Source organism: Octopus bimaculoides, chromosome 11 (genome assembly GCF_046866305.1).
Source record: "Octopus bimaculoides isolate indiv1 chromosome 11, ASM4686630v1, whole genome shotgun sequence".
NCBI classification, from domain to species: Eukaryota; Metazoa; Mollusca; class Cephalopoda; order Octopoda; family Octopodidae; genus Octopus; species Octopus bimaculoides.
In genome coordinates, this window is record NC_142938.1 from 11121338 (window position 1) to 11133837 (window position 12500).

The window sequence follows — 12500 nt, forward strand, 5'->3', positions numbered from 1 at the left end:
CTACTACTACTACTACTACTATGAACACCACCACTACCACAACTACTACACGTAGCAATTGTTTTTTGTTTTATTTCATTTCTACTTATTACGGCTGTTATTGTTTAACCTCTTCTGACCCTTGATTTAACAAACTTATGATCAAAGACATCCCAGCCATGACCATCACCTCCGATCACATACTTTTATGCAGTGAATCCAAAAGTGCGTCCGTCCATGCTTTTTTTTTTCTTTTGGTTTTGGAGATTTGTATGTTTGTGTGGTTAGTGGAGACTTTAGCTGCTATTTCTAGCATATCGAGTGACAGCATAGTGGCTCCACAATTGTCGTTGTCATGACGACAGTAATATTACTTCAACATTTCTCTTTTTACACTTCTCCACTGTTGTTGTTGTTGTTGCTACTAAGATTGTTGTTGCTGTTATTGTTAGTTTTAATATAGTTGTACTTGTTTAACCCCGAGTCAGGCCTGATCGAAGAGACAGACCCATAATCAAAGGTGTTTCCTGCCATGACTACCTCATCTTTCCCCTCTATGTAGGGAACCCAGCATCCTTTACATCATTCAACGTCGCCTCTTTCACCAAGACCATAGGGCACAAATAGAGGGAGATTTGGCAACTATTTCTAGGATATAGACCGACAACCTAGTGGCTCCGTAGTTGTCGTGATGGTAGTAGTAATAGTAGTTGTAGTAGTAGTAGTAGTAGTAGTAGTAGTAGTAGTAGTAGTAGTAGTAGCAGTCTATTTTTTATACGCTTCTCTAAAATGAGTTGTTTGTTGTCATTGTTGTTGCTATGGTCGGTTGCTATGATTTTGCGGTTGTAATTTATACTCTGGTATCGTTGTTTAGCCCCGAGTTGGGCCTAATCGAAGGGACCAATGATCGAACGCATTCCATCTCGTCTTTTTTTCTAAGTGCAGGGAAATCGAGGATTCCACACATTATCCAATATGTCCCCTCTTTTTTTCTAAAACGATATGGTATAACTTAATGAACATTTTATTCCTAATTTTTTTGACAGATCGATCGACCAGATAAATCTTTCCCTCATTTGCATCTTATCTTTTCCTTATGTGCAGGAGAAGGAAGGATTCAATACATTATCCATCATGTCCCTTTTTTTCTTAAACGGCATGGTATTATTTGAGGAACACTTTGCTGCTATTTTTTTTAACAGATCGAGCGACCAGGTAAATCTTTCCATAATCTGCGCCTCATCCCTTTCTCACGTGTAGGCGAAACAAGGATTCTACGTGTCCTCCTTTTTTTTTTCTAAGACAAAATAATATTATTTGAGGAACACTTAGCTGCTATTTTTTTTAACAGATCGAGCGACCAGATAAATCTTTCCCTCATTTGCATCTTATCTTTTCCTTATGTGCAGGCGAAATAAGGATTCAATACATTATCCATCGTGTCCCTTTTTCTTCTTAGACGGTATGGTATTATTTGAGGAACACTTTGCTGCTATTTTTTTTAACAGATCGATCGACCAGGTAGATCTTGCCATCATCTGCGTCTCATCCTTTTCTCACGTGTAGGCGAAACAAGGATTCAATACATTATCCAACGTGTCCCTTTTTCTTTCTTTAACGGTATGGTATTATTTGAGGAACACTTTGCTGCTATTTTTCTTAACAGATCGAGCGACCAGGTAAATGTTTCCATCGTTTGCTTGTATCGTATTTGTTGTCGCTACCGTCGTATCATTTCTACAGGTAAGCGCTGTTGTTGCTAAGGCTGTGGTTGACGCTACCGACGGTGCTATCGCTGCTCTTACCTGTATGCCATCATCATTAAAGGTGTTGCTCTTATTATTGTTGTCGTCGTCGGCGCTGTCGATGTCATCATTGTTTTTGTTGTTGTTGCTGTTGGTTTTGTTCATCCTACCTGTCTCAGTCTCTGCTTCAACTTTCGCTGTCTGTCTGTCTGTCTGTCGGATTGTCTGTGTGTCTGTTCGTCTCCGTCTGCCTGTCTGCTTGAGTGTATCTCTCAGCCCTCACACCACCCCCATACACTTACGCATGCACACGCTAGACATATAATATACACTCGTACGCACATAGAAAGAGGACGCAAGACAGTCACACACCTGTTCACACACACGCACACACACACACACACACATGTGCACACGCGCGCGCTCGCACACATACACACTTATACACACAGGTACACATACACACACGCACATAAGAAGACGTTATCACTGTCGTTAGCAACAAGTAGGTAGGTGAATGTCAAGATATGAAAGAGAGAGAGAGGGAGGGAGAGAGAGAGGGAGAGAGAGAGAGAGAGAGAGAGGGAGGGAGAGAGAGAGAGAGAGAGAGAGTGAAGAAGTATGGAGAGAAAGAAGGAGAGAGAGAGAGGGAGAGAAAGAGAGAGACTGAGAGATACCTGAGTGTAATCATACTTAAGAAAGTTCTGTGAGAGAGAGAGAGAAAGACAGGAAGACGAACAGAGTTGGAAAGAATGAGTGAGAGGGAGAGATAGGGAGAGAAAGGAAGAGAAGGAGAAAAAAGAGAGAGAGCGAGAGAGTGGAGAGAGGGGAGATGGAGGGGGTGGAGAGAACTGAGTGTAATAATACTTAGGAAAGCTCAGAGAGAGGGTGAGACAGACAGACAAAGAGGGAGTTGGAGAGAATGAGAGTGAGAGAGTGAGGGAGAGAGTGAGTGAGTGAAGGAGAGGGAGTGAGAGAAAATGAGAGGGAGGGAGAAGGAGAGACGGTGAGACAGACTAAGTCAAATAGACATAAAGTTGGAAAGAATGAAAGAGAGGAAGAAAGAAGCAGTGAGAGAAGAGAGGAAGAGAGACGGAGCGAGAGACGGAGCGAGAGAGAGAGAGAGAGAGTGAAGGAGAGGGAGTGAGAGAAGGAGAGAGACCTCAGTGCAGTCATACTTAAACACGCCGAGAAAAAAGTGAGAAGGAAAAGGAAAAGGAGAGCGAGGGAAAAGTGGTGGCAAGAGAAGAGAAGAGGGAGAAGAAGAAAAAGGAGACGGTAAGACGGAGAGACCGAAAGTAGAGAAAGGGAAAGACGATGAGGAAGAAAGAGAAGGACTGGGAGAATGTGAAGAGAGAAAAAGACAGACGGCAAAGAAGGGAGAGGAACGGAGAGAAGAAGAAGAAGAAGAGGTGAGTAAAAGATAGGAAGATGAGTGCACTCATACTGAAACAAGGTGAGAGAAAGAGGGAGACGAAGTAAGAGAGAGTTTGAGTACAGTCACACTTAAAGACAAACTCGCTTCGGTGTTCTTATTGGTTGGCTTCTCCGCCATAACCTTCAATAGCCGATCATTGCACAGCCGTCACAGCTTACCTATACCCTGTAGAACTCTGGCTTCGAACACGGAAACATAGAACAAACACAAACACACACACATACACACACACACACACACGCACGCATGCTCAAACGCGCATATACGTCTTGCATGCACGCACATATATACACGCACATATTGAAATACGACGAAAATAGCGATGCATTGTGTCGGCATAAAAATAATACAAATAATGCAAACACACACATATTAGCATAGAAACCCACGTACACACACACACACACACACACACACACACACACACACACACACACACACACACACACACATACACATACACATATTAGCATAGAAACCTACGTATACACACACACACATATTAGCATAGAAACCCACGTACACACACACACACACACACATACACATATTAGCATAGAAACCCACGTATACACACACACACACATTAGCATAGAAACCCACGTATACACACACACACACATTAGCATAGAAACCCACGTACACACACACACACACACACACACATACACATATTAGCATAGAAACCCACGTATACACACACACACACACACATTAGCATAGAAACCCACGTACAAACACACACACACATTAACATAGAAACCCACGTACACACACATACACACACACACACACATATATATATATGTATATATATATGTAGAAAGGAGCTTACACACACACACACATACGGACAAAGGCACAGATACGCACGCACTTCGATGTCTATAAGCACTCACACACGCATAATCTCGCACACAGAAAGACACAACCCACACACATATACATAATTCAGTGGATATAAGCAGACACACACACACAAACACACACACACACATACACACATATACACACACGCTCACACATGTAAAAACGCACAAACACACATATGTAATTGTGCACATACACTAGCACAACCATACGAGCACTAACTGTACAAATGCGCATCCGCACATATGAAATATAACCCAGCAGACCCACATTGAGAGAAAAACAAAACGAATATTGAAATATTGAGTGCATACAGACCGAGACAGGGCGGGACCTCTTTTTTTCTTTCTCTTTTTCAATCTCTGTCTCTCTCTATCTCTGTCTCTGTCTGTCTGTGTGTCTCTCACTCTCTCTCTCACACACACACATAATCGTAAACATTTCTATGGATATGGAGAAAACAAGCTCTTTAGAGACATACTTGTTAATATATATATATATATATATATATATATATATATATATATATATATATATATATATATATATATATATATACTTATATATATATATATATATATATATATATATATATATATATATATATATATATATATATATACATATATATATATATATATATATATATATATATATATATGTATATATATGTATGTATGTATAATTTTTTATTCAATTCCGTAACCAATAGTTACGAAAATAAAAACACGTTTTCAACCGTATGAAATATAAACAGAGGAGCAAAAAAAAAAAAAAAAAAGATCATTAACTACTTAAACATATAACCATACGGTAAAGTCTCTGACATTACAAAACCCTTACTTTACTTTTAAAGATCACAAATATAAATTCGCGAATAGCATCTTACCAAGACTCAACTATCCAAATAAAATGGATATCGACATTAGATAAGATAGTATCCAAAATTTGGCTAGCTTTACATTTACTCCTTTGGAAAAATACCAATTTTTATTATTTTTTTAAAATTTTTACTTTCTATCTCAAACGGAAAAAAATTGTTTTATCCTGTTTGATGTAGGAGATGTTTATCATTCGCATCCCAAATCTCTTTCAAATGATGCCTTCAATTTCGTTTAAAAGATTTTGCCAATGAAACTTCAGAAATTAAATCTATATATCCTAGAAAATCTCTTTTTTATTATGAAAATAACTTAAGGTTTAAAAACAAAGGCAAAATTTCTAATGTTTATTGCAATGATAGTAGGGGTACGAAAGATTCTGTAGAGATAGGTTATATTGTAGGTTTCTATACCTTAAACATTCTATTCCCCAAATTTCCTAATATTCACACTGGCCTCTACAGAGATAATGATTATTTAATGCACAGAATGTTTAAGTACGAAAAATAAAACAAGTCCCTCAAACATATTCTTGCAAATATTTTCGCAAATTTTAAAGAAGTCTAATCAAAATTTAACGATTGGATTAAATATTTTGTTAGTAAATTGTAATATTGTTACTTGCACTCTTACAAAGCACAACTGTGATCTTCCAAGGAATCCAGAATTACCAAAATGCAATAACAGATTTTCCTACAATCCTAGAAATAATTTAGATTAATCTTGTTAAAAATGTATGCTTACATATTTCGCACATTTTATCTGAGAAAGCTAAGCACAATGATGCTTCACAACAGAATGGTTTCATTTGATATATATATATATACAGACAGATAGATAGATAGATAGATAGATGCATAGACAAGACTGGCTGATAGGCAAATAGAAAGACAGAGACAGACCGACAGATAGATAGATAGATAGATAGATAGATAGATAGATAGATAGATAGATAGATAGATAGATAATCGACTACATAACAGTACTAGAAATAATATTGGTTTCAAATTTTGGCTCAGTGGGAGAAGCTCAGACCATTAGATCGACGCCAGTGCTTAATTGGTATTTATTTCACCAATAAAAATAATATTAAAAACTGAAATAGAAACTGTTTCTTTCAAACAGCTCAAATTCAGTTTTGACAAATGTTCTTTAAATTGTTGCTAAATAGTTTTCTCTACAAAGTAGAATACTTTAAGATTTTCAAATTTAGGGCAAGCATTGCTTAATATAAAGGGTTTCAAAATGACAACTTCAATAGTCTATATTCTTGTAATTAATTAAGCGACACACTGCAATAGAATACAGCATCTATTTGTACAAGCTCTAATAAATGTACAAGACCGATTAAACGTCGACGTAAGACAAAGGCAAATCTTGCAAGGCAGTGCTCCAGCATAGCCGTAGTCCATTAACAGAAAGAAGTATAATATGAAAGATAATGTATATATATATATATATATATATATATATATATATATATATATATATATATATATATATATATATATATATATATATGTATATATATATATATATATATATATATATATATATATATATATATATATATATATATATATATGTATATATGGCTGTGAGGTAAGTAGCTTGCTCACCAACCACATGGTTCCGGGTTCAGTCTCACTGCGTGGCACCTTGGGCAGGTGTCTTCTACTATAGCCTCGGGCCGACCAAAGCCTTGTGAGTGGATTTGGTAGGCGGAAACTGAAAGAAGCCCGTCGTATATGTGTGTGTGTTTGTGTCTGTCCCCCTACCATCGCTTGAAAACCGTTGTTGGTGTGTTCACGTCCCTGTAACTTAGCGGTTCGGCAAAAGAGACCGATAGAATAAGTACTAGGCTTACAAAGAATAAGTCCTGGGGTCGATTTGTTCGACTAAAGGAGGAGCTCCAGCATGGCCGCAGTCAAATGACTGAAACAAGTAAAAGAATAAAAGAAAGAATAAAAAGAGCACACACACACAGACATGCGTATAAACACACACACACACACACACACACACACACACACACACACACACATATATATATATATATATATATATATATATATATATATATATGCATACATATAATACAAACTCCCACACACACAAAGAAACACACACACGAAATACATGTGCTTGGGGACATATGCACTTTTAATTTTCGTTCGCATTCTCTAGAATGCACAAAGCCAGACATTGAAAAATACATTTCCTTTGTAAGTAAAGCCATACACGATTGCTCATATAAAATTTATGATATCAATACACAATAGCCTATTATACGATATGCAACACACGCACATTCACACATATAACCGCCCGCCCACAGCCTAAATACGTATATAGTCATCTAGGTCAACGCTAACGTATTCGTTTATAGGTTTCAAATTTTGGCACAAGGCCAGCAGTTGTTGATGGGTGTGTGTGTGTGTGTGGGGGGGAACTAGTCAATGATATCAACCCTTGTGGTCAACTAGTACCTATTTCATCGATCCGGAAGGGATATTTTATCCTTTTGTGGGGTCGATAAAATAAGTCAACCTTGGCGGGAATTGAACTTAAAACCTAAGGACTAAAGAAATGCTGGAAGGCATTTTACACAGCTTTGCGTGTTAACGATTCTGCCAGTTCGACGCCTTTCAAGCGTGTTCATATTTTTCTTTTTTTTTTCTTTACTTGTTTCAGTTACTTGACTGCGGCCATGCTGGGGCACCGCCTTTAGTCGAGCAAATCGACCCCAGGACTTATTATTTGTAAGCCCAGTACTTATTCTATCGGTCTCCTTCGCCGAACCGCTATGTTACGTGGACATTAAACACACCAGAATCGGTTGTCAAGTGATATTGGGGGACAAATATAGTCACACACACACACACACACACACACACACACACACACACACACACACACACACATATATATATATATATATATATATATATATATATATATATACGACAGGGTTCTTTCAGTTTCCGTCTATCAAATCCACTCATAAGGCTTCGGTCGGCACGAGGCTATACTAGAAGGCTCTTGCCCAAGGTGCCACGCAGTGGGACGAAACTCTGAACCATGTGGTTCTTCCACGTTACAAATTTAATTTAATTTGTCTCCGTGGGAAGCGTTTCGAAGAGTTAGGGCAGGACACATTGTTAGAACGGCTCTTCCCACGGATACAAATTAAATCAAATTTGCAACGTGGAGGAACCGCATGGTTCCGGGTTTAGTCCCACATGTGGCAGCTGATGAAGGAAATGTTCTCTATGTGGCCTGTATGTTTTCTGTACTCTATCATTTTGTCCACGTTTTTTTGCAAGGTCCTGTACCCAGATATGCATCTATAATTATACATGTAGATGTAGGTATGTACATACATGTACATATATATTCATATACTCACATATTATATATATATATATATATATATATATATATATATATATATATATATATATATGTGTTTCTGAATCTCTTTGATTCTTTAAATGTGCTAGCTTCCTGGTAATTAATCGATATTAATTAATATATGATTTTTTGCCATATTTTTTAATAATATATTAACCCTTACCGAGTTTTCATACTGGATATATGCGACGCAGTAAATATTCTCTGCAGACATATTCCTGGAATTAGCGCGCCAAAACGAAGCCTTTTGAATTTTACCATTAAGCTGTAATTAGCAGGCTGAAGAGAAATAGACAGTCGGTAAGATTGTTAAATTTTGAAACCGGTCCCTGTTTAATAATGTTCCTTTTCGGTGATTTTAAATGTCTTGCCCGCTTACGTTTTGGTATCACGCTATATTTCATGTTGAGAACAATTTAGGTCTTATTAGACACAAGATGTGATCTATTTCTAGCACATTGAATGTCGACGTCATATATAAATATATATCAATTGCTATCACATGGAGACTCTGGAACATGAAGTGAGCGATTAATGACGAGGCAGACAGTTACAAAGTATCTAGAAAGTTCAGTCGTCACCCCAGGCTAGCGGAAAGGCTGAATTCCACTCTAACAACTAAAGAGATATGTACGCTCATACATATGTCTGTAAGTATGTATGTATGTCTGTATGTATGCATGCACGTACGCATGAATGTATGTTGTAAGAATGTATGCACGTATGTACGTACGTATGTATATATATGTATATGTGTGGGTATGTAATATATAGGCAAATATATTATGTATGTATAATACATATATATGTATTATACATATACACACACGTATATATATAATGAATGTATGTAATTAAGTTTCCGTGTGTTTATACATACACATGTACACACAGGGACATACATGGGCTTACATACAAATCTATATCTACACACATATACGCATATATAAATATATGCACGTATATACGTGCATGCATTCATACACCCCCTTCCCCACTATATATATATTAGTAACCCATGCACTATTAGCACTTTAGAAATTATAGGACATTTATAGAATTGGAAGGCTATACATTGATTATTCGCTGTTATTCTCAATACAATATTAATTACAGACAGCCCCCTCTCTACGTTTGCGTTTGCGTGTGTATGTGTGTATATATATATATATGTGAGTGTGCATGTGTGCGTGTGTGTGTGTGTGTGTGTGTGTTCTTTTTATTTATTCTTTTATTTGTTTCAGTCATTTGACTGCGACCATGCCGGAGCACTGGTTTTAGTCAAACAAATCTACTTCAGGACTGATTCTTTGCAAGCCTAGTGCTCCTGTTTAACACATGTTATTCGATACGCTTTCCAAAGTATTCTCATCTAAATTCTAAATTCTCTAAATTCATTTCCAATAATTCTTATGTCACCAAAACTCCTTAGTTCCTCCAACGCGAGACGGATGATCTAAACGTCCTTGGCGCGGTTCCAGGATTCAGCACATTGTCGAAGTTCTCTTTTGACCACAGAATTGCTGTAAATTAAAATCGTTAGTAGACAAAAGGAATCGAAGAGTTTTTATCGATCACACATATACGTATCACCGCATGATCATCATTGCAATAAGTTGCGCCCCAGATATTGGAGATATACAAACTAGATACAGATATTATAAATATTACTTTTTAAATATTCTAAATATACACGCTCGCAATGGCCCAGTGGTTAGGGCAGCAAACTCGCAGGCATAGGATCGCAGTTTCGATTCCCAGACCGGGCGTTGTGAGTGTTTATTGAGTGAAAACACCTAAAGCTCCACGAGGCTCTGGCAGGGGGTGGTGGCGAACCCTGCTGTACTCTTTCACCACAACTTCTGACTGTCGTAAATATATATGCTAAATATATGAGATAAGATAATATTACTTTAAATTATAAATAAATATTGAATATCAAGGAATAAGACATTCTATGTCGATCCGATATGAAACTGATTCAGGCATGTTGTAGATTATAAATTATGTAAATAGAAACTCTAAACATGAGGTTAATAATCCGGTAAAACTATAAAATTAACAACAAGAAGAACAACAGTAGCAAGCGCCTGCAATGACAACTTATCTCTGAAAAATTTAAATATTTTAAACCAGATATACCATCAGAATTCTGATACGAGGATTATACACTAATTAACGTGACATTTATTTATAAAATAATGAACCTGAAGAACTAGAAGCAAAATACATGTGTAAATAATTCAAGGTTATAGTATATTTTTTATGTAGGTATATGCATGTGTGTGTGTGTGTGTGTGTATGTGTGTGTGTTTTATGACCAGTTGGAATAAAAACGATTTCACACTAATCTGAAGCGTTACTCTGTACTCTTGTGGAGTACAACGGCCAAGATTATCTTAAACCATCACAACCCGGCTGATGATAGCTCAGCTGACCGAAACTTCGAATTCACTTTAACATGTTTGTGTGTATGTGTGTGTATGGGTGCGTGTGTGCAGAAGTAGCTCTTTCCTCTCACTTCCCTCATCCTTGTTATCACTGCCGTCTCACACTAGTGCCACCACCACCACCACCACCACCACCACCACCACCACCACCACCAACAACAACAACAACAACAACAACATCAACAATAACAACTCCCATTAATGAACACCATTGTCATCAGAATTAATATATCCGTCACCGTCACCCCCCACCAATCCTCCTCTACATACGTCGATCAATGACACTGCGATGATGATGACAGCCATTTCGTACGCTACACACTACCACCAACACCACTACACCAACCGCCACCATTACCGACACTACCACCACCACTGCCTCCGCCGCCGCCGCCGTTGTGCCGCCCGTGCCGACGCCACTACCACCAGAAACACGAATAACACCATCGTCTGAATATACAGAAATCACGTGGTTACCATTTCTGCGACCTTCATAAAAGTGCATACCAACGCCACCTACCACCATTACCACCACCACCACCACCACCACCATCACTACCACCTCCACCAACACCACCACCACCGTCGTCGCCGCCGCCACTGCCGCCGCCACTGCCGCCGCCACTGCCGCCGCCACTGCCGCCGCCACTGCCGCCACCGCTACCACCACCACCACCACCACCACTGCCGCTCCCAACATTACATCCACCACTACCACTACCACAACCATACCCTATCGTTACGTTACCCAACGACGTTATATTCACTTCCAACACCATCACCACCACCACCACCACCACCACCACCACCACGTCCACCTCCCCCACCACGTCCACCACCGCCACCACCACTAACACCATCATCACTACCACCAACACCATCGTCACATCTACTTCCACTACCTCTACCACCAGCACCACGTCCACCACCCTCACAACTACCACTACCACCGCTACAAAACCGACACACCTTCCCTCTTGGGTTTCCTCCACCATCATCACCGCCATCATCATCATCATCATCACCATCATCATCATCATCATCATCATCATCATCATCATCATCACTGTCATCTATACCACAACCAAAGCAAAACAACACCACCTTCACCATCACTACCACCATTATGGTAAGGCACTCTACCACCACTGCCGCCACCACCACAACAACAACGATGACGACGACGACGTCGACCACCACTATCACCACCACTACCAGTTCCGCCATTACTACCACTAAATCTACCATCCCCTCTACTAACACCACCACCACCACCGCCACCATCATCATCTCCACGACGACGACGATGACGACTACCACCACCTCCTCCACTACCACCGCCACCACTACCATCTTCATCACCACAAGGCCCCACCACTACAACCATCACCATCACCACCATCACCACAACCACCACCGCCACCGTCGCCGCCACCACCACCACCACCACCACCACCACCACCACCACTAGCACCACTATAACCACAATAACAACAACAATCACCACTATCACCGCTGCTGCTACCCCACCCATTCCTCCCCACCACCACCACCACCACTATTGTAATAGAAACCATTCCCATCTTCGCATTCCACGATGAACACCACAACACACCATTACACAGTACATCGCCATTATTGTTACCTAAAACCAACACCACATTTACGCACAGGAAACCCCCGCCCCCGCTCCGCCACGTTTATTATAACAATTATTATCACT

At 39.3% G+C, this 12500-nt stretch overlaps 1 long non-coding RNA gene across 1 annotated transcript in view; it reads left to right on the forward strand.

Annotated features, from left to right (window-relative positions):
• The first annotated feature begins 2824 nt into the window (after positions 1 to 2824).
• LOC149133181 (uncharacterized) overlaps positions 2825 to 12500 on the forward strand; it is a 39440-nt gene continuing 29764 nt past the window's right edge. Inside the window, exon 1 of the long non-coding RNA XR_016243759.1 lies at positions 2825 to 3136. This is a non-coding gene — a long non-coding RNA (uncharacterized LOC149133181). The remainder of the gene's footprint in view (positions 3137 to 12500) is intronic.